The sequence below is a fragment of the Mesocricetus auratus genome, unplaced genomic scaffold, assembly GCF_017639785.1.
Source record: "Mesocricetus auratus isolate SY011 unplaced genomic scaffold, BCM_Maur_2.0 Super-Scaffold_100004, whole genome shotgun sequence".
NCBI classification, from domain to species: Eukaryota; Metazoa; Chordata; class Mammalia; order Rodentia; family Cricetidae; genus Mesocricetus; species Mesocricetus auratus.
The window spans coordinates 85,468,116-85,491,932 of NW_024429189.1; positions in this window are offsets into that span (position 1 = coordinate 85,468,116).

Below are 23,817 nucleotides of genomic sequence, written 5' to 3' on the forward strand. Positions count from 1 at the left end.
GAAGGGTTGAATAGCACTTCAGTATAGATGGATGAGTTGAGTGTGCTGGGTAAGCTCTAGGCGTCCTGACTTACCGGTGGATTTTTCCCGCCACCCATTGGCTTGTAGCCCCCTTGCCTTCCAGGAAGGATCACTGCTTCTTCACTGCGAGCCATGTTGAACTCACCATGTTTGTGGCCAGCTGCTGTCTCTGTTGTCTGTATGTCTGCAGTTTGTCTGTCACAGCCAACCCAGAACTTCATCCCACAGGTCCTATGGTCTCTGTGGGTCATGCCCTGGCACCCCTGGTAGCCTCCACTTGGGGTTACCAAAAGTGCTGCCACGCTTTCTTTCAAACTGAAACATTGTCGTGTGCTTTGGCTATCTTCCATCATTTGTGCCTTCCACCAAACTTGCCTAATATGTTCCTCTAAATCACTAAGGCTACCAGAGTTCCCAATCCACAGTGAAGCAAGTCATGCCCTGTACTTTTTCTTTCTTTCTTTTTCAAATGTATAAAATGGTTTATAACATAAAGGCACAAATAAGGACCATCACACAGTAGGTAAAGCAACATGCATTTACCATGTGCAAGATGGGAGTCCAGGAGGGGTGGCTATAGAACAATGCGTTCTGGGTTCCTCTGTGATACACATCTACTCCTTTGATGAATGGCCCTACCAAGACTCTGGTGAAGTCCTGAATGGAATGCAGAATTCAGAAGAGTGCAGACAGTCATGTAGTCTATGCATGCAGGAGACCAAAGGACACTAGCAACAGGATCCACTATGGCAGCATGTGACCCACACGGTCACTTTGAGCTGCCTTACGTATCTTATTCCATTCTTGTACCTATAAAAACTAATGTTGTACAATGATTTCTGGGTTGCAAAAGAGCGTTTTTTTGTTTTTTGCTTTTTTACTTCTCTTTAATGCCTTTTTCCACCAGTGGAACAAAAGCACACACACACACCAATCTTAAAGGGCTAGAATTGAGTATGTCATAAATAGCATAATAGGGGAAGAATAAATAAATACTCTTGTTTGATTTTTTTGGGGGGGGTTGGTTTTGTTTTGTTTTCAAGACAGGGATTGTTTGTGTAACAGTCCTGGCTGTCCTGGAACTCTGTAGACCAGGCTGGCCTTGAACTCACAGAGATCCGACTGCCTCTGCCTGGGATTCACCCATCCAGCTGGGGACAGTCAAGGTAAGACCAGGGACGCCTAGGAGAAAGTAGGGGAACAAGAGGTACAAGGAATGGACAGCAAGTCAACATGGCTGATCAAGCTGACATATCTAAAGAGGTGGCATTTCTCTGGGGTCATGTCCTCCATGTGACAGGGTGAAGGGATTTCTAAGTAACCTGACTGTAGGAAGAAGAGTTGTTAAGTGACCTAGCTGCAGATTGCTATCAGCTATTCTTATGAGCCCTAATTCTATTAGTCAAGGAGCTGGAAAGGGCAGGAAAGTTGATAACAAAACGGGCTATACTTGGAAGAGCTGGCATTATTTACAAGAGGTTCTAAGTAACAATGACCGCTCCCCACATGGGATTAAAGCTGTGTGTCACCATCACCCAGTCTCATTCTTACTCTTTAGTTAACATACAAAATAATGGGTCTCGTTTTGATATTTTCATGTATGTCACTTCTTAAATTTTGTAAAAAAAATGTTTTATCACTTCTATTTTGTATAAAACACAAGGAGAAACCCAATCAGTCAACCTGTGACTGACCACTTGGAAAGGGATTTACCACAAACGTTTTTCTTATATGCGAGGTAATTGTCTATGCTTTCTCCATTGAACTCATTTTAGAGATTGCACGTATCCCATTGGTATCTTCTCTCTGCTACAGGAGCATGAGGGAAGAGCAGGTTGGTTAAGCAACCTCCTAAGGCCCTGCCTGCTGTCCCTCCTTCCAATCAGATCTGTGAATGTGAAGAATCACACTACCCTAATGCTGCACCAGCACAGACTTCAGGCTGCAAATGACGGGAAGTGGTAACCCTTTACTCTGAGGTCCACTCTCTGACAACTCTAGCACCTGTCGCCCAGTGACACTGCCTCAGCCTAGGCGTTCTCACTGTCGTTTCCAGCTTCACCTCCAGCCAGAGTCCCGACTGTGCATGCCCCCTGCCTCCCCTAGACACCGCCCCCTTCTCATGTGTTACTAAAACCAAACTAGAGAAAGCTTCTCACAGCCATTCGGGCCTCAAGGGATGAGAGGCGGGCACTCACTGGTAAAGTATGTGTTCACACTGCACAAGGCACTAGAGTCAATCCCAGGCAACACACACCGTTTTTCCTTAAATACACAAATGAAACCACTGATGCAAAAGTCACTAAAATAGTCAAATTCATTCAGACAGAAAGTAGAGTAGAGGGGCTGGAGAGATGGCTCAGAGGTTAAGAGCACTGACTGCTCTTCCAGGAGTCCTGAGTTCAATTCCCAGCAACCACATGGTGGCTCACAACCATCTATAATTCAATCTAGTACCCTCTTCTGGCACGTAGGCAGAACAGTGTATATGCAATAAATAAATAAATCTTAAAAAAAAGAATAGAGCGTGAAGGGAGAAGGAATTAGTGTTCAGCAAGTACCATCAAGTTTTTGATCTTCAGTGGTTTTGTTTAGTTGCTTTTTCTCAAGATTTGTTATCATTTTTAGCATTCCTCTAATCCCAGCCCTCAGGAGCGGAGGCTGGTGGATCTCTGAGTTCAAGGCTAGCCTGATCTACATAGTGAGATCCTTTCACAAATCAAAAATAAAAGTATTCTCAATCACTACATGTTTATGCTGATTTTACAAATTAAAGGGTTTTGTTTTGTTTTGTGCTGGAAATTGAGTCCAGGGATCCCAGAATGCTAGGCAAGTGTTCTACTGCTAAGTAACATTGCCAGGCCAAAATTACTTTGTTCATTTATTAGAGAGAGGACCTGTCTGTGTAGCCCAGTCTAGCCTGAAACTTGATATGTAGCCAGGCTGCCCTTGAACTTATGATCCTCTTACTCAGCCTGCTGAGAGCTAGGACTACAGATATATGTCACAGCGTCAGCCACCCTGAAGTTTTCCAGTTAGATTTTTCAGAACTGTTTTCCCAAGAGCTATTTCTAATGTTAAATGAAAGTTACAGGGGGTCAGGTTGGGATGTAGTTTAGTTGGGGAAAAAATGTTTTGAGACAGGGTTTCTCTGTGTAGCCCTAGCTGTCCTGGAACTAACTCTGTAGACCAGGCTGGCCTTGAGCTCACAGAGATCCACCTGCCTCTGCCTCCCGAGTGCTGGGATTCCTGGTGTGCACCACCACTGCCCGGCTAGTTGGTAAAATTCTTACCTAGCATATATGAAGGCCTGTGTCCAGTCCCTAGCACTGTATTAAACTGAGCTTGGTCGTGAGATAATGCATGCCTCAAAGCCCAGGCACTGGAGGCAGAACTCAGAATTTAAGATCATCCTCAGCTGGGCTAGAGAGATGGCTCCACAGTTAAGAGCCTTCTCCTGCAGAGGACCAGAGTTCACTTTCCAGCACTGTGTCACCAGCTCTAGGTGATCCAGTGTCCTCTTATAGCTCCTGAGGGGACGGACGGACACACACACACACACACACACACACACACACACACACACACACACACGATTAGAGAACTTCTTTTTAGATCATCATCAACTACATACTCAGCAGGAGTACAATGCCAGGGTTTTGTTTTGTTTTATTTCCTTTTATAGGGTAATATAGAGTTACAGGAGGTCATTATTTTGAACTGATCTAGACAGGCCAGGTTAAAATTCAAAAGAGAAACTAAAGTCACCAAAATGAAATTAAAATGTTTATCTGCTCTTACGAGATTAGACTGATAACAGTCAAATTTCCCAAACTTGAAGTTAATATACACTCTGTCTTAGCTTGGTCAGGAAGCTCACTTACCCACATGGTAAAGAGTTGCTTTCCTAGTATTTCCTATATCTGTCTCTACCCTCCAAGGGAATTAACCAATCCGTATTTGATTTCTGCTTTTTCAAGCCCTTTTCTTTTTATAAAGCCTCGTCAGTATGTGCTCAGTTTATTCTATGGGTTATTGTGCTCAAAAGTAAAGCAATTAGAAACACTGTCTACTTTAATTCTGCTCTTGGACAGATCTGGCAGCCAAAGAAAAGACACAGAATTTGAAAACTCCCAGAAACCCCCATAGGAACGTAGGAGCGTCACTGATGATCGCTTTTGAGGTCTGTCCTCCACATGCAGCCCCAGAATTGTAAGTGCTTCTCTGCTGGAGTGGACTCTTCTGTCTTTGCACTGAGCACACCACCCTGACATCTTTTTGGTTTATGGGGTGCCAGCAATGGGAGTTTATTCTAAAGCGAGTGTTTGCCTAGCACAGCCTATAATCTCAGCACTTGGGAGGTGGAGATAAGAGTTCAGAACCAGTCTGTCTCAAAAAAGAGAGATGAGGCAGGTAGAAATACAAGGGATGCTTTGAGACTTGGGAAGAGGAAAGGGGCCCCTTACCCAGGTGACTAGGGAAAGTGAGATCGTAGAGCTTCCTGGAGGCTTTCTCTCTCTCACGGGTGGGCTTTGACACGCAAGTTAGGAAGCCAAAATCTCACAGTCACACAAAACTTTTACCAAACCACTGGCCCCAGGTTCGTGTGGATTCACGGCCCTCAAATGACCACGCAGCTGCTAGACCAGGAGTGTTTTAGGACTTATGGCAGTGACTGGGGTCGGGCTTGGGCAGGGGGGGCAGTCCAGCTGGACCACCCACGAAGTATGCAGGTACTCCCTCTCAGTTTTGATCACATCCTCATGCGAGCCGCCAGGCAGTGCTGCTCACTTAGGAGAACTAACCAGGACCCAGCAACACCTTCCTGGCATCACTGGCCTGTAGCAAGGACAAAACTGCCGACAGAACCAAGGACATTTCAGGAGCTGCTGCTTCTGGGGTCCCTGCCTTAAAGCTTTCCGACCAGTTTCTGTTGTCCTGGAAGGTGTCTTGTTTCCCCTGAGAAGAGGTAACCTATAATCGCCTTTGAGGAATCTGGACGATGACTGCCCTGGATCCTCTGAGCTGAGCGGAGCTCTCTGGAGGCCAATCTAAGGGACGTCAAGAGCATTTGAGCGGCTCCAAACGACAGCCAGGCGAGGTCAGGAAAAGGAATCTGATTGGTGCCCGGGTAGAGACACGGAGGAAGGTCTCTGGGAGCAGGTTGAGTTCATGCAAAAGCTTGGCGTCAACATCTGTAGACAGAGAACCCAAAGGCAGAACAAAAGACATCTGGAATGTCTGCTTCAGGGCTGGAGAGATGGCCCACTGGGTAACAGCAACTGACTCAACGACTCCCATGTGGAGTTTTATTGGTGAACAGGAAAGGAAAGGGGGGTGAGAGGTACCGAACCCATGCAGAGCAGAGAGACAGAGACAGAGACAGAGAGACACAGAGAGACAGAGAGAGACAGAGACAGAGAGACACACACACACAGACAGAGACAGAGAGACAGAGAGAGACAGAGACACACACAGAGAGAGACAGACACACACACACAGAGACAGAGACAGAGAGAGACAGAGACACACAGAGAGAGAGACAGACACACACACACAGAGACAGAGACAGAGACACACAGAGAGAGAGAGAGAGACAGACACACACACAGAGACAGAGACAGAGAGAGAGAGAGAGAGAGAGAGAATGGGAGTAAGAAAGTAAAAGAGAGCATAAGCGGACAGAGGTCAGTCCCTTAAAGGGGTCCTTTGCACCTGTGTGGTTCGCACAGAACTCTGGGCTGGCCAGAGTGCTGCCCGAGTGCATCCTGCCAGGTAACAGGGCAGCCAGCGTAATGCCTGAACCTTTCAACTTGGGTTTGGTTCCCAGCATCCTCACAGTGGTCCACAACTATTCATAATTCCCAGTTCCAGGGAATCAATGCCTGGAATGCAAGTAGAATGCTCATATGCATAAAAGTCTACATTTTTTCTTATGTCTGAATTATAGCCTCTCTATATAGGCTCACACAGTGATCTATATTTGACTTATTAGGCACCTCTTAAGGTTTTTTTTTTCTTCCCTGGCCGTCAAGGCTGAATTTAAAATGAGGAAACAAGGTTTCTCTTTCAGGCTCTATGACAAATGTTGGAAGGGTTAGAATAACAGTGTGAAGTTCCAGGGATGTTTGAAGAAGAGAGAAAAAAAGAGCAATTTGACTCATAACCAGTCTTGTCTCAGCTGCCTGTCTCTGTAAGGAAAAAGAACCAGTCAAAGAAACACACCCTGAGCAGAGCCAAAAGAAACACACTTTGTCCCTGTAAAAAGAACCAAAGAAATGCATCCTGACCCTGAAACAGGTGCCAAAGAGACACACTTTGTCCTTAGAATCAGAGCCAGTGAAAGAAATGCACTCTGGCCCTAAAATTAGAACCAAAAGGCAAAAAGGGCCAGTGAAAGAATATATTTGGCCCTGAAACTAGAGTAAAATCTGACCTTGAATCTTCTGAGCTCAGGGATTGAAATCTGGCCAATCCTGGTAATCTCCCTGGAAAAACTCTGCCCCTAAGAAGCCCTATATAAACCCTGTGCCTATTCAGCTTTGGGCTGTCCGCCTGTCCTCTGCCACCTTGGCAGAGGCAGCCATTCTCCTGGATTCTTCCCTCCCAATAAATCTCTTGAATGAGGTTTGTGTGAGACCTTCCTTGACCAGAATGGAGCAGAGGAGAAAAGTTTTGTAAGGAATTGTCGGCAGAGCTTGAACACAACCACGACTGTGGAAGTAACCCCTGAGCTAAAGCCAGTCCTAGCAGAGGAGAAAAGTAACAAACTTTTCCAGAGCAGATTAGAGTGGAGCAGAGCTTCCCCTAGCTAAGTGGGGGAGAAGTTGAGGGAACCTGATCGGAACGTAATAACTTTACCAGGGAATCCCTTGCCTGCTGGAGCAGAGCTGTTACACTGGAGAAGCTTTTCCCTGGAACAGGGCTGTAAGTTGCTACACTTATTATGAACAGCCCTGGCCAGCAGGCCACAAGGAAGATTGAGCCCACAGGAACCTGGATGACGGACAAGAGGCTCAAAGAACGGACAGCAAGACAGACCTTTCGATTAAGCTGTGAAATTTTACTTTTCTCAGGTCTGTTATATAGTGGTTGGGGGGGGGGGACTAGGTAGGGTGGAGTAATCAAAGGAGAGGAGGGGTCGTTGCCTAGTAACCAGGCCACTGAAGGTGAGCAGATAACAGGTGTTGGCAAGGGTAAAGGGTCGCAGAGGGAGGGGTTAAGTGATCTAATTGTGGAAGGTTTCCTTTTTGCCATCGACTATTTCCTATGAGCCCAAGTTCTATTCATTAGGAAGCTGGGGAGGGGATGGACTATTTTTTAAAAAGACTGACAATATTTACAAGGGGTTCTAAATAACAGAGATTGCTTCCAACAGTGAACTGTGGTATTCCTTGACTCCCGAGTGCCAGAATCCCTATCCAATCTGAGCCGACACCATGCTTATAGTCTCATTGGGTGCTGAAGTGTTGAAATTGACCCAAGGTGGCAGTGACTCGTATCTGTGTGGCATTTTTCTTGTTTTCAAAATGAAAATCAGGATGTGAGGGCGATCTGGCTGCGACATCTGTCACCCCATTGATCGCCAGGGTTGATTCGACTGATCTGGCTGGCTAGGCGGGTGTCCCCTTCCTCCCTCACCACTCCATGTGCGTCCCTCCCGAAGCTGCGTGCTCGGTCGAAAAGGATGGCCTTCCCCGAATAGAGGAGGACCGTTCTTCGGTCAAGGATATATGAGTAGCTGCGCTCCCCTGCTAGAATCTCCAAACAAGCTCTCAAAATGAAAATCATTAGTGAGAAGTGGTTTTCTATAATTGCTTTAAGTCTGGTGCTTTGGAGAGTGTGCCTAGTTGGATTGTTTAAAAAAGAAGAAAAAAGGAAAAAGCCAGGCATAGTGGGACATGTCTTTTTGTTGTTGTTACTTTGTGTTTTTGGTTGTTTGATTTTTTGAGACAGGGTTTCTCTGTGTAGTCCTGGCTGTCCTTGTAGGGAAAAGGGACCAGCCAAAGAAACACACCCTGAGCAGAGCCAAAGAAACACACTTTGGCCCTGCAACCAGAACCAAAGAAATGGACCCTGACCCTGAAACCAGTGCCAAAGAAGAACATTTTGTCCCTGGAATCAGAGTCAGTGAAAGAAATACACCCTGGCCCTAAAATTAGACCAAAAGGCTAAAAAGGACCAGAGAAAGAAACATACTTTTGGCCCTGAAACCAGAGCCAACTCTGACCCTAACCCTGTGCAGAAAACTAACCAATCCTCGAGGCATTGAAATCTGACCAATCCCCACCCTGGAAGACCTATATAAACCTTGTGTCTGTTCAGCTTGTGGCTGTTTCTGCTACCTGGATGTCCTCTGCCACTCTGGCAGAGAGCAACCAATCTCCTGGATTTTTCCCTCCCAATAAACCCCTTCGATGAGCTTTGGATGAAGATCTTCTTTTGTGGTGGAACAGAGGTGACTCTGGGAAGAACAGAGGGAGCAGGACTGTAACGCTTATGCCCACTCTCCACTCCCCTGGGAGCAGAGCTGAACTGTAGCAACTTTGCCCGGGAAACCTCCTGCCAGAGCAAAACTGCTACACTGGGCAAACATCCCCAGCTGGATGACCCTCTCCTCCTGTTAGAGCGGAACAGATACACTGGGGAAACCTTTCCCTGAGGCAGGGCCGTAAGCTGCTATGCTTACTGTGGTGTGGTGGTCCTTGGCTCCCGAGCTCCAGGATACCTTTTCATCTGAGCTGTGTAACACTCAGTATTCCGTGACTCCTGAGTGCCAGAATACCTGTCCCACCGGATCTGCCCAAAATGCCTACAGTCCTGAAACTTGCTCTCTAGCCTCCAACTAAGAGGTCTTTCTGTTTCTGCCTCCCAAGTGCTGGGATTAAAGGCTGGTTGGCATTTGCCTTTAACTGGGAGGAAGAGGCAGGTGAATCTCTGAGTTTGAGGCCAGCCTTGTCTTCAAAGCAAGTTCTGGGACAGTCAGGACTGTTACACAGAAAGAAGCCCTGTTTGGGGGGGGGGGGCGAAAAGGAGGAAGCCTGACTGAATGGCTTTAATCCCAGCACATAGGAGGCAAAGGCAGGGGGAGTTTCTGTGAGTTCAAGGCCAGCCTGGTCTACATCCAGGACAGTCAGAGTTAGAAAGTGTGACCCTGTCTCAAAACAAAAACAACATACCAGTCACTTTAATCTTCAGCTATACTTTCCTGTTGGTTGTTTCATACTATCTAGTAGCCGAAAATTAAAAACTACCCACTATCCACTCACATCACCTTTTTTTAACTGCAATGCCAGATCTCAGGGGTACTTGGGACTGGGGTGGATCCCCTGGCTTCTCCAGTCTCTCTCTTACAGGTTGGAATGTGTCTTGCTGGCTCAGGCTCCCTTAGCAGCACAGGAAGCATGCCCCGCTGTGCAGGCTCTCCACTTTGTAAACCTACACCGGTTGGGGTTTAACCTTTGGATCTCAGTAGCCTCTGATCAAGAGAATTGGCGACTCACCAGAGTGTCAGGACTTTTATGGAGATGCCCACAATTCCAGGGGACCTAATTAACTTTGGAGGCTGTTTTAGTCACCTTGTCCATACTGACTAAGGCCTCCAGGTATGGTTGCTGAGCACACAGAGTCTGGTACCTTGAACCGTTATGTAACATTTAGATAAAGCTTTTGTAAAAACAAACACTTTAAAATCTTGGTTTTGTTAAGACTCAGTTACCCGTGGAGTTAGGTTGATTAGATACAGTTTTTACTAGTTGTGTTTTGGCAAATGTTAACAAGAAAATAATAGAAGAACTTCACTGATCTAAATAGAAATTTGTTTTTAGTGTGCTGAACTTTGACCTTAGAAATTTTAATGTCACTTGTATCAGCACCAGGTCTCAGCTTTTACATTCCTTATATAACTTACTCAGACATCAGTGACTTGTGTAGGCTTTCTAGCCTTGTCTTACTTTTCTTCTTCTGGAAGAATCTAACTACCTTACTTTAGGATAAAGTCTTACCATTTAGACAGCCTTATTTACAATAAATATCTTTATTCTCACATACTTCTAGCATATCTTTCTTCCACCTATTGGCTTCTTTTTATTTATCACATAATAATATATTTACCATCTTACTAAAAGAGAATTGAATTCAAACTACACTCTGTAATATAATAGGTTAAGATTACCTCAATAGGAGCTGGAGAGATGGCTCAGAGGTTAAAAGCACTGGCTGCTCTTCCAGAGGTCCTGAGTTCAATTCCCAGCAACCACATGGTGGCTCACGACCATCTGTAATGAGATCTGGTGCCCTATTCTGGTGTGCTGACATTCATGCTGGCAGAACACTGTACACATAAATAAATAAATAATTTTGGGGGGTTTCAAGACAGGGTTTCTCTGTATTGTTTTGGAGGCTGTCCTGGAACTTGCTCTGTAGACCAGGCTGGCCTTGAATTCACAGGGATCTGCCTGCCTCTGCCTCTCAAGTGCTGGGATTAAAGATGTGCACCACCAACGCCTGGCTAAATTAGTAAATCTTAAGAAAAAATTACTTGTATATACATTGTTATGCTGTAAGGCTTTTGTCCTCAGGCAAACCTCACAGATAATAAAAAAGAGCAAACTCTTGTGTTCTGTATGTCTGGAGAGTGATCTCCTTACTGCAAGCATGATTTCATTTTGAACCAGCAAATTTGTTAAGTATAGAGAAAGCACAAGTAGAATTATGGATAACAAGTAGCAGGTAGACAGCAAAACATTATCAGATCAGCGGAAATCAGCCAAAGACCCTGTTAAAAGTGTCCCGATGGAATGACCATCTGGGAGCTGTGCAGGCAGAAGGCCTTCCCTGTCCTTTCATCTTTATGCTGGGTGCATTCCCATCATAGCCATCCCCGCGGCGGGCACTTTCCTATGCGGATAAACAATAGTGACCAGCTGAAATGTCTTACCTGTCAGCTGCTCTCAGCGTGCTGTGTTTCTACTCTTGGTCTGTTTTACTGTTCTCCCTGCTACAGAGTCAAGCGTTTTGGAGCACACCTGACAAACATGCTCAGATCTGAGGTAGGGGTGCCAAATCCTGCCTAGAGAGTCAACTTTTCAGTGAGCTTAAATAGCACATGACAACTTGCCAAAAAACTGTGTACTACACCTTGTCACTGCAGCTTTGAACATGAAAGGCGTCTGCTCCCCCTTTAGACCTGAAGAAGACTGTTAATGGTTACCCTTGCTGAAGAAAGAGGTGCAGGCTGGCAAAAGTGATGGCAGGCTGGACCCAAAGCTTCCATCTGTTCGGATTGTGTGCAGATCAGTCCCAGTTAGTTTTGTTGTCTGTCGGGTTGTGCATTGGGACTGGGGGTTAGCAAGAACCAGAAAGCTGTCTCCCTCAGAATGATGGTTTTCCTTTTTATCCAACACCCAGAAAAGGCTGTCATAGACAGAACACTTGCTTTTGAAGGGTTACAGACCACTATAAACAAAAGGCCAAATCAGAGCTCTTTATTAACTTGTTAATAAGAGCAGGGTCTAGCGTCAAAGAACGTTGGGCCCCAAAGCTCAGGGGTACAGTGTTGTTACAGGTGAAAACCATGATGGCGTCACTGTCAGGTACAGGTCAGGAGAAGCGGTGACATTTGTTCAGGCTATTCATTCAGCTGATATTTTGTGGTGTGTCTGGGCCATGGCCTGGGTCATGGAAAGTTCTGACTGTGCTGCCAAAGTGGACATGACTGTTCAGAGAGCAGGGGATAAAAAGTGCCTGCACAGACGCAAAGTTGAGTCAGGGCAAGATCAGCACAAAATGGCGATACTTCAGTCACTTCAACCCTTTACTGTCTTTAAATTGTATAAGATCGTGAGTGCCTGGCAACCCGAGCAACTATTGGAAAACCTGGACACAGAACTGGCTTGTGTTTACAAGGGGAAGCAGACAACCTGAAAAACTTAACAAACGAGTGCCCTCCCCACACAAAAAGATAACACTGTGGTTGATATTTCCCTCTGGGGTTATCTTTCCATCCTCTAGGTTAAATTCAGGCCAGGTGTGAGAGCAGAAAAATATCAGATGTTTTTCCATTTGAGGTCTGGGTCAAACAGACAGTCTAGGGGACTTTCTTAGTCACGGTTCTATTGCTGTGAGGAGACATCATGGCCTAGGCAACTTATAATAGCCTTTAACTGGGAGTTTACAGTTTCAGAGGATGAGTCCATGGTCATCGTGATGGGCAGCATGGGCTGTAGCAGTAGCTAAGAGCACACTTGGTCCACAAGTTTCAGGTAGAGAAGAGAAACTGGGCTAGGCATGAGTTTTTGAAACCTCAAAGTCCATTCTCAGTGACACACCCCCTCCAATAAGGCCACACCTCCTACTCCTTTCCAAACACTTCTACCAACCAAGCATTCAAATTCATGAGCCTATGAGGGCCATTCTCATCAAACCATCCCAGGGACCTTGTTGCCCCTCTATAGTAAAAATAAAAGAGGGATTGGAATGTCTTCCATGGCTCTTCTACCCTCCTCCCAGAGCATCATCTGCAGATTTCCCTTATGTTTCCTCTTCTCAGCAACCACAGGGAGAGGGATCTGTCAGACAAGTTCTCTGGCACATGAGATCACAGTTCCCTGCATCTTGTCCTCCCTCATGAGCCTCCATAAAAATGGGGGCTTAAGCGCCGGGCGGTGGTGGTGCACGCCTTTAATCCCAGCACTCGGGAGGCAGAGGCAGGCAGATCTCTGTGAGTTCGAGGCCAGGCTGGACCAACAGCCTCCAAAACAATACAGAGAAACCCTGTCTTGAAAAACAAAACAAAAAACAAAAAAGGGGAGGGGCTTATTGGACTAATTGCCCTTGCCAACATTGTTTTTATTACCTTGTGTTTTACACTGATATATTTTTCTTGGTTAAATTTAAATAAATTAATGGCTTAAAAAAAGTGTGTAATGCATATGAAAGTCAAACCAACAGGCCCAGGGATTGGTCGTGGCATGTATTGTTTAATTCCAGGGTTACTTTGATTGGTGAAAACCAAGACCCAAAAGCTTACTGTAAATTGGGATCATCTGTTCTTCTAACTTCTAAACTAAACCTTAGTTTTCAAAAATTAAGCTTCCTGACCAGCAAGGCTCAGGACCCAAAATTGTCTTGATTGGCAAGGATCACACACACACATATGCACAAACACACGTAGACACACACATCCATATGCACTCTCACACACTCACGTACTGTAAATGGCCACACTGTCTCACTAAGGTATAATTATTCCACACACCTACTCAGCGTGTGTTTAGGTGAGTCGAATTTCCTGTGGGGTGATCTTCTGGCCTGGTGATTGACAGGGCCAGCTCTCTCTCTCTCTCTCTCTCTCTCTCTCTCTCTCTCTCTCTCTCTCTCTCTCTCTCCACACACACACACACACACACACACACACACGCACGCACGCACACACACACACCTCTCTCCTCTCCCTTATTCTTGAACTCACATAATCTACCTACTTCTGCATCCTGAGTGTCACCACAAACATTTTAAATGCCTGTTAACTGTGAATGAATTCCCAGCAACTTGAATGATGTTTTCTGTAGTTGCCTAACACTTCAAAATGGTTGCAGAATTAGTATAATTTTTATTCTGGGGTTTTTTAAAGGATTTATCTTTGTGTGTGTGTATCTGTGTATCTGAGAGGCCAGAAGAGGGCAGTAGACCCTATGGAGTTGAAGTTACAGGCTGTTGTGAGCCTCCATGTGGGAGCTGGGAATGGAGCTCAGATCTTCTGCAAGAGCAGCCCACAGTCTTAGCTACTCAGCTGTCTTTACGGTCCCTAATATAATGTTTAAAATGTCAAAGTGTGCTGCCCCATATGGCACTGTTCTGCTAAACTGGACTAGTTAGTATCTTCTGTAGCAAGATACTGTCACTACAAAATGTTCTCAACTCTAAAGGAGTGAGAGGTAGCTTATTTTTGAACGAAATATGAGTGAGAATGGTCCAAGAACACATGAAATGAGGAGTTAAATGTGGAAGGGATGACATAACTCCATGACTGTCACTCCAGGTATCTCAAGGAATTCATTTAATCCAGTGATTCTCAATATGTGTGTTGCCACCCCTATGGATCAAATGACCCTTTCAAAGGAACCGCCTAAGACCAGTGGAAAACACAAATATTTACATTATGATTCATAGCAGTAACAAGATTAGAGTTATAAAGTAGTAATGAAAATAATTCTATGGTAGGGGTCACCACAACATGAGGAACTGTATTAAAGGGTCCCAGCATTAGGAAAGTTGAGAATCATTGATTTGATCAGATAAATCAGACCCTTGGCTTTGACACAGAAAAGAATTCAGGTTGAGTCAGCATGAAGCAGAGTTGGGGTTTTAAAGATATTTTAATACATGTATTTTAAGAAATGGGGTTAAGAGCAAGAGAGGCACTCCAGGAAAAAAGAACAGCCTGTGGGTGGATCTCTTGGAGAAAGCCACACCCACTGTCCTACGTCAGGCATAAGCAGCCTCTTGGTGCATTTGGAAGCTATTCTCTTTGGATGGTGGCTAAGGAACCTAAATAGGATCACAGGGACACAGCGGTGGTTCTCAACATTCGTGTCTTGACCCCTTTGGGGTCACCTAAGACCATCAGAAAACACAGATACTTACATTACAGTTCATAACAGTAGCAAGACTACAGTTACAAAGTAGCAACGAAAATAATTCTGTGGTTGGGGTCCCCACAGCATGAGGAGCTGTTAAAGGGTGGCAGCTCAGAAAGGTCTACAGGGTACAAGGTTACAGGAAGTTGGGGTCCTCACTGTAAACAAAGTCAGGGTTCTTGCTGGAGATTCCCTGAACGTCTCTGGAAAGAGATGAGGTCAAGGTTATATACATCCATCCAGGCCTTAAGAGCAGCTCTCTGCTGTTGTTACATAAAAGATCTCTACAGGAAAAGAACACTCTGCATGTAGACCACCTTCACAGCAAATGCTAACTGTGCTGAAAGTGCTCTCCAGAACTACAAGCCTATGCAGAAAATGGAAGGTTGGGGGCTGGAGAGATGACTCAGTGTTTAAGAGCACTGGCTGCTAGGACCCGGGTTCAATTCCCAGAATCCATGTGGCAGCTCACAACTGTCTGTAACAGGGGATCAAAAAATAACCCTGTAAGACTCTGTTGAGATTGGGTCACCCTAAACCACTCCATATTGTATAAAACAGTGGCTTTGCAGCCTGTGCCTTGTCCTGAGAGGCTCCATTTTATAGCAGCTTTTGACTTCATTTTGAAGGCAGAGGATGATTGTATGCCTGGGTGGACATGTAAACACCACCACCTGTCCAGTACCACCCCTGCAGCACAGGATGGTAAATTACTTATTCCTTGGAGTAGAATGGGTGCCACCCTGCAAACTTATCAGGATGAATTGAGACCACAGGGACACATGGACCTTTTAAAATCATATCAGAAAAATTAAGATCAAGGTTTATACAACATATCAGACTGAGAAAGGGGTAGACACCTAGCTCTGAGGTGTCACAGCCCTGCCACCAACTGTCCCCCTGATACCTGGTGTGTGATCAAGGACTGACAGGCACAGAACTCCACATGTCATTAGGACTTCAGCTTGCCTGGGTTCCCACTAGTGTCACAGCCTACTAGACTGTCCAACTGCTTGCTGTCTGGACCTGAACACACCATTAATGTTCCAACCCAGTTGTACCCTTTCACCTCACAGCTGAACTCAATTCTGCTCAACCCAGCTAGATAAGTAGACAGATGGAGAGATAGATTGGTAGAAAAGTGGATAGACAGGCAGACAGACAGATAGGTAAATCTATAGCTAGCTCTATCTAAAGATATAAGTCTATATATAGAGAGACATACTTATTGTGCAAAATTATAGTTAATATTAACAATTAAGAATAGAATAAAAGAACCTTCATTTGCCTTAGCCAGATTACTAATGCAAGTGGAACTGTCTGGAAATTTTCTGCCATTAAAACCATTGCAGTGTATTTTATTTTTTAACTTATGACAGGGTTGGCAGGGCTAGGGTGAGGAGAAATGTTTGTTTTGGCTTACAGTTTCAGAGAGAAAGAGTTCATCATGACAAGGAAGAAATGGCAACAGACAGGGAAAGCATACTAGCAGAAGCAGAAAGCTGAATGACCACATTTCATCTACACACAGGAAGGAGAGAGAGAGACAGAGAGACAGACAGAGAGAGTCCAGTGTCTCTTCTAAGACTCAAGGCAGTCTCTTAACTCCAATCCTTCTATAAAATCAAAACCCAAATTACATACTTCCAACATGCAATTACACTTACAACCTATCCAAAAGGGAGAAATGGTGGTATAATGAGGAAATATGAACCAAAGCGAGACCAAAACCCTGTAGTCCATGTCCAGTGTCCGGGGCTTCAGCATCGAAGCATCGGAGGGTTTGGAAGGCTCTGCCCTCTAACTTTAATGCCTGCAGCATATACCCCCCCTCTCTCTCACTCTCTCTCTCTCTCTCTCTCTCTCTCTGTCTCTCTCTCTCTCGGCCTGGTTTCACCCCCTATATGCATTTTTTGACATAGGTCTCACGATGGTGTCATCTCCAACTTCCTGTGGTCTCCACTTCAACCAAGGCTTCAACTTGACAGTTTCACACAGAGAGGCTGTGACCTGCCACACATCGCCTGGCCTCAGTGACTCTAGTTCCAGAGTGTCTGATTATTCTGTTGCATGGGTCAGTTTAACAAAGAAGTCACACAAGAATGAAATTCTAAGACCTGTGTGGCAGCAGGAAGATCAAGTCTCTCTGATGGACTGAACCTCAAACAAAGGCATATTTACTGATTGTTACACAGTTGGTTTTGGGGGTAAAGTATTTCCTCATACAAAGGTCCCTAATCTAATCTAAATGTCTCTCTAAAGGAGAACACCATGTGCCCTAATGTCTTTAGTCCTTTGTTGTGTATCATTTGCAACACACAATAATCCAAGAGCCTCTTATGTCTTATGACCAAAGTCATGTGAAGGCTGCAATACCCCTTCAGAAAAACAATTCTACAAATCACAGGAAACCATCACTCTTCTTCACAAGGATTCTTTACTATTTACCACAATGATTCTTCAAGGTCAAAGTACTTTTGTGGGGGGAGCTTTCAAAACAGGGTTTCTCTGTAGCTTTGGAGCCTGTCCTGGAACTTACTCTGAAGACCAGGCTGGCCTCAGACTTGGAGAGATTCTCCTGCCTTTGCCTCCCAATTAAAGACGTGCACCACCGCAGCACAGCTGATCAAAGTACTTTCAGAAAACAACTATTCATTCATCCTAATGTCTACCCCAGATACAGTGACTCCTACAACACCAGAGGGGTAGAGTTCATCATAGTGACTCCTACAACACCAGAGGGGTAGAGTTCATCATAGTGAGAAGACATGGAAATAGCTAGAAGAAGCTGGCTGATAACATTTTATCCACAAACAGGAAGCAGAGCTTACCTTCTGAATGTGTTGCTTTTCAATAAACGCTGGCATAATAGAAAGGAACAAATAAGTTTATTTATATCCCTGGCATAGCAGACTTATGACAGGCTCCCTCCTTAAGACCCAGCTCCAAGTTCCTGTGCTAAGTCATTGCCAAAAAGATGAAGAATGTCTTAGAATCCCAAGGGAGGATTGTCCAAATGTATTATTTCATAACTTTTGTTTGAGAGTCAGCCCACTCAACAGCAAATTGAGTGAGTTTGGGCTGAGTGGATACTAAAAGAAAGCATCTTTTAGTTCTAGGACAATAAACTGTGTGTGTCAAAGAGCATTTGGGTGAGAATATGTAGGGATTGGGAGCTACAGGGGGAAGTGGCTTCATTTACTGCTCACAGGTCATAACAAGACGCCATCTTGAACTTTGCCCTGGTAGCCATGACAACCTCAGCAGTGTAAACCAGTGATAGCCTGCTCTGTGGTAATGGTAATGGAACTATTAGTTCCCTCTAGTTGGACATAAGGAAAGTTAGAGATCTCAGCCGTCGTTCCTTCTGCCCTCTCCCCCAGCTGAAAGTACTCTCACGAACTGCAAGCCTATATAGAAAATGGAAGGTTAGGGCTGGAGATAGGATTCAATTCCCAGAACCCATGTGACAGCTCACCACTGTCTGAAACTCCAGTTCCAGGGGATCTGGCACCTTCCCCCACACACATATGCAGGCAAAACATCAATGCACATAAAATAAAAATACATTATGAGGAGAAAGAAAATGGAAGATCAATTAAAAGCAGGACTCTGTGATGCAACTTCTATATGGTCACCATTCATAATGGGGTGGGACTTTGTGGTGATGAAGCTGATTACCCACACTCCTGTAGGTAGTCCCTCACCTATAACCCATGAGCAAATCCAATAAACTCATTGGTCTCTGAATGAAAATGAGGACATGACCGCTCCTGGTTATGGCTGAGGAGGAGGTTTTTATTGTAGATGTGAAGGAGAGCACAGCCAGAGACATCTGGAAGGGTCCAGACTGAACATGGCCTTGAAAGGAGAGGTGAGGTGGGGAGCAGGAGTAGAAGAAAGGAAGGGGTGAGGGGAGAGCCAGAGGACTCAGAGAGGGGCCAAGAGCGGAGGACCAGAGACGGAGAGGAACCAGAGAGAGCATGTGGCCAAAATGGCTGGGTTATATATGAAAGAGAAGGGGGGGGGGGGAGGCGGCCCTTGGCTGCAGAGGTTTAGGGTAGGGCGTGGGTGGGAACTTTTGGGAGGAGCCACAGGGACTGAATGTGGCTTGTCCCTGCTGTACTTGGGACCTGTCGGTCTCACAAAGCTAGACCTAGGTATGATAGTACTTTGGTCTGGTTTTGTGCCCATTTGGGGTGAATAGATATTTCCTTTATTTGCTTTTAACTTTTATTTATGTGTATGAATGTCTGCCTGTATACATGTCTCCACACCACACCACATACATGCCTGGTGCCTGCGAAGGCTGGAAGACGGTATAAGACGCCCCAAAACTGGAGTTACAGATGACTGTGAGCTGCCATACAGGAACTGGGAATTGAACCAAGTTCCTCTGGAAGAACAACCAAAGCACTTAACCATTGAGCCATGCCTTCAGCTTGTGCAATTCTGACTCTCCAGGAAAAATTAATGCAACAAGGTCTTATGTTAAGTAATAATCTCCACTAAGTTGTTTTTTTTTTTACAGAAAAAGGATGAGAATATTATTACATGGACATTGACAAGACCCGATTAAAAACGCATTTGAGAAATGTATTAATTAATAGCTAATTCCCTATCCTTGGCTATAGAAAGTACGGGTTTTTTGTAGCAAAGGGACTCCTTCCTTCAGATGTGTCTGATAGCCACCCATTTCCGAGAACTGGAGTGAAGTACGTATCTTGGGATGTGGCCTCCCATATTTCTTGGAATAACTCATTTGTCATTATAGGCGATGGATCCCAGTTCAGCAGTGTTTACACTTAGTAAATTAACCAAGTGCAGTTAATGGGATCCCTGACAGGTAAGCTAAAGCCAATAGCCCAGTCTGCAAGAAGTCTTAACTCAGTAAAGGAATAGACCATTCAAGAATTGATGGGTAACTATGTGATCACCCCAGACACAGTAAACAGGCAGGTAAATTCTGCTGGAGCTCCCTCTCAACCCCCTTAACAAAGAAAGGTGAAGAGTGAGAGAATAAAACTGGCCTAGGTGGCCTTTGAATTGTTAAGAACTTAGTAGGCCTACTGAGCATGCCCAGAACTGCCTAGGGCTCCTCCCCTCCCCTCCTCCTAAAGTGGAAGCTGGGATGCACAGGGCATTTGCCCGCTTCATCTGCCATGGATCACCTTCCAAGAGCTGATTCTATCTCTTTAGAATCAAGGGCAGTCCTATTTACAACTGTCCCCTTTCGCCTGTATGGAGTTCAGGGTGTCTTTGGTGACTGCTCTCCTCAGGTATGCCGGCAGTTAAAGTGAGCCTCCCTCCCTGCTGTCTTCAGAGAATTTCCTGTCTGGCTTAGAGGTGTCATGGTTCTCAAAAGGCAGCCGAAGATTTGATTGGCCTCTTATTTAGCCTTTTAACTCACTCTCTCTGCTTGATCTCAGTTTAAGAATTTAAGGCTACATCTAGAAGTTGTATTTAAGGGTTTGGGGATCCAATGCCACTTTCTGAAGCTTTTCCTTGATATGTGGGACTGACTTTTCAATATAGTGAGACCTAGTATAGGAAGTCCTTCCAGGTAAATACGGGTATATCTTATAACAGTCTTTGTCAGTCTTCCATGAAAAAGGATATGATTTTGTTTATGACTTAAGTCACCTCCTTCATTCATCATGATTAACAGGACTGCTGGTATCTTTTGATTCTTCCCATCCCTCTTGACCTCAGTAACATCTAGTCCTCCTACACCTCCTACTTGGTAACCTCAGTTAGGATCTGACCATGCAACTGCATTAGCCCTGGCTAGTGGACAGTCAGGGTTAATGATATGCCTGCAGCCCAAATACAGTATTTCATCAGTTCTGCAACACAGACAAAGACAGAATTATACACAGATTCTTCCAGGCGAGCTCATAGGCCAGAGTTATATTTCCAAGATCCAGTGAAAACATGCTGCATGCCAAGGAAATGAATTAATCATTTCTTTGCATTGTCTTTATTTTTAATTTTTAAAGATTTTATTTTACATATATATATATATATATACATATATATATATATATATCTGTGCACATGAGTGTGTAGGTGTCCCCAGAGGTCAGAGGCATTGGATTCCCTGGAGCTGGAATGACAAGAGGTTGTAAGACAATTAATACAGGATTGGGAACCAAATATGGGTCCTCCACACGAGCCATCCATGTTCTTCTCTGCTGAGCCATCTTTCTAGTCCTCCCTCTATCGTCTGAGATTCCAGGATGAAGACACCTAGACTCTGCATCTTCAGCTTCCTATGATCTCATTCTCTCAGGTGCAAGTTCATTTTTACCAACTGAAATCATGTTAGTGCCATAGGGATGACACTGGCCCTGGGAATACTGCAGGGCCTAATGCCTAGCCCATTGCTTTTAAGTCTCCCCATAATCTTGGATATCTAAAAGTTCACAATTAGCTCAAATTAGGCTGACCAAGGTGGTATAGCGCTTCCTTATGCACTGGCAAGATAGTGGGTGATCTAGAAGATGACTCCATAGGAAGAAAGAACTATTCCTTGGATTATTTATCACAGAACAGAATGGTTTATCAGAGTAAGTGTGGTAGCAGGTGCAGATTGGACAGTGAATCCTCACATACAAGCAAGTATACACAGGTACACAGAATTAAATAAGCACGTAGGCCTCCCAAAATATGTGTAACTTCTTCCTTTACTCACATGGAAACAGGACAGTAAAATAGGTATGTAACCTTAAGAACCATGAAGAAGAGGTACACAAGGACTCTCTCATGGGCATATGGACAGGACCGAAGCCTGAGGAATAGTGAAGAAAGTGCTAACATACTTCTAAACAGCACAGTAGGATCCCGCCACTTACAGCAACTGTTTAGTCAGGAGCGCAGTGCTGTTAACTGGCATGGCTACAAGGCTTTGGCTTCTCTCTCTAGTCCAGGCCTGTGTGTTGTATATTGCAGCATACCCTAAATCCTGTCACATTCTTACTGCAGCATGCTTTTTTTTAAAAATTTGTTTGGTTGGTTTTGATGTTTAGAGACAAGGTTTCTCTGTGTAACCTTGTCTATCCTGGAACTCCCTCTGAGCTCACAGAGATCCACCTGCATCTGCCTCCTGAGTGCTGGGATTAGGACATGTGCCACCACTGCCCAGCTGCTTGTTGTTTTGTGAGAAAGGAGTCTCACTGTGTAGCTCTGGCTGGCTAATTTATAGAGATCTGCCTGCCCCTGCCTCTCAGGTTCTGGGATTAAAGGTGCGTTTTTCTCCCTCTGCTTGATCTCAGTTTAAGAATGACAAGGTTATATCTAGAAGTTGTATTTCTACACCCAGATGAAAAAAAATCTTTAAAAATTGTGTGTGTATGTGTTTGTGTGTGCACACACATGTGAGCATGCTCACGTCGAGTACGTGAGAGTACATTTGGAGGCCAGAAGAGACTTACATTCTCTGGAGCTAGAGTGCCAGGAGGTTGGAAGTCATGTGACATGGTACTGGGAACCAAGCTCGGGTCTTCTGTAAAGCAACAAATGCTCTTAACTTCTGACAGCCCTGGCAGCACCCTTATAACCTTCTAGTGCTATCTTTATCTAATGACAAATCCTTTCCTGTCCCCCTAGTATTGTGTATTGGGGCTCTTTGATACAGAATGGCTATCTTATTTTCTTCGGCCTGAACTTCACTAGAAATCAAAAGTCTCTGGGTGCTGGAGAGACGGTGCTGGTGAAGAAGACTTGATGACCACTTCTAACCCCCCACACACATGCACACAGCATGCACACATGCAGAATACATGCACACACACAGTGTGCATGTACACAGCATACATGCACACACACACACATAGACACATAAATAAAAATAAATCCGCTTTTAAAAATATAAAAAGAGGGGGCCGGAGAGATGGCTCAGCACTTAGGAGCACTGATGTTCTTCTGGAGAACTTGGGTTCGACTACACCACCCACATGGCAGCACACCACAGTTCCAGGGGATCTGAGGCCCTCTTCTGACCCCCTTGGGCTCAGGCACATGACACATAGACATACATGCAGGCAAACTCTTATGCACGTTAAATAAATGAATTTATTTCTTTATTAGTTTTTCAAGACAGGGTTTCTCTGAGTTATGCTGGCTGTCCTGGAACTGGTTCTGTAAGCCAGGCTGGTCTTGAACTCACAGAGATCTGTCTGCCTCTGCCTCCCAAATGCTGGGACTAAAGGCATGCTCCACCACAGGCCAGCTTTAATTTAATTTTTAAATTTATTTAACTTTATTTTATGGTGAAGGCATTAGATCCCCTGGAACAGGAGTTACAGACAGGTGTGAGCTGCCAACCCAGGTCCTCTGGAAGAACAGCAAGTGTTCTTAACCATTGAGCCATCTCTCCAGCCCCTAATTTAATTTTTTAAATTGATATTCAGAAGTCTCTGGAACAGCATGGCTTCTAACAGCATAGAACTCTGCAGGCTGAGATGGAGGCAACCTGAGACCCTGTCAACAGCTCACCCCAGGAAAAAGGCTCCTTATATTGTGTCACTGAAACAGATCCCCTCAGACACTAATGGGGGGCAGGTGGCAGATTATGAGCTAGTCATTTACACATGTGGCCAGTAGCAAATGATCTCTTCTCTGGTTGGGATGAGGGACCAGGCATAAGGTATGTGGGCCCATTCCAGACTCACCCCACGACAGAACAAAAAATGAGCACTCTATAGAGATGGCCTTAGTCTGCATTCCCTACCAACATTCGGGCCTCTGGCCTGGGCCCTTTCACTCCTGGGGTTCTTTCTCACCTCTCCATTAATAAAACTGGGCTTGCTCTGCTTGCTTCTGTCAGCCTTCGAATAATCGCAAACATGAGCCAACCAACGTGGAAGGCCCTGGCTGGGCTGGCTTTAGTGACTGTTGATCATTCAGCACTGTAGCTATCCAGATAAGTTCACCAAAAACTGAAAAAGCTCCAAAAGAACTCCACACCATCACACCCTGCGAGTGCGTGCCTCCTGACCTCGTGGTTGCTAGAGAGCATGCCTCCTGACCCCGCCTCCTGACCCCGTGGTTGCTAGAGAGCATGCCTCCTGACCCCGCCTCCTGACCCCGTGGTTGCTAGAGAGCATGCCTCCTGACCCCGCCTCCTGACCCCGTGGTTGCTGGAGGCAAACAAGGT